A 639-nucleotide genomic window follows, 5' to 3' on the forward strand; every position below is an offset into this window, starting at 1 on the left:
GAATACCAGCGCCCGGTATTGCTACCGTTGTTGTTTCCCGCAGCACCTACGCATGAAAGGCGTGGCTGCGAGAGGCCAGTTCCACGCACCGATCTTTCACGCACGCCGAGTCTCTCGTCGACGGCACTCTCAGCTCCTGCCTTCGGCCGACAATTACGTTCGACTTACTTGGGCCGGACCCTACTCATGCGCCGATTCAATCCTCTTTGTGCTTTACTAGTCCGATGCGTCGTCGTGGCCGGTGTGCGTTGGATGTCGAATCCCAGCGCCCGGTATTGCTACCGTTGTTGCCCGCTTCTTCGCACTGAGGGCGCCCGGACACCGTGTTTTTTGACGACGACGACACTATCAGCTCCTCCATTCGGCCGAACATTTAATTCGACTTACTTGTGCCGGAGCCTACCAGTGCCGAGTCGACCCTCGATGTGCCTCGTCCGATGCGTCCTTGTGCGCTAGATGTTGAATACCAGCGCCCGGTATTGCTACCGTTGTTGTTTCCCGCAGCACCTACGCATGAAAGGCGTGGCTGCGAGAGGCCAGTTCGACGCACCGATCTTTCACGCACGCCGAGTCTCTCGTCGACGGCACTCTCAGCTCCTGCCTTCGGCCGACAATTACGTTCGACTTACTTGGGCCGGA

This window comes from Ipomoea triloba, chromosome 16 (genome assembly GCF_003576645.1).
Source record: "Ipomoea triloba cultivar NCNSP0323 chromosome 16, ASM357664v1".
Lineage (NCBI taxonomy): Eukaryota > Viridiplantae > Streptophyta > Magnoliopsida > Solanales > Convolvulaceae > Ipomoea > Ipomoea triloba.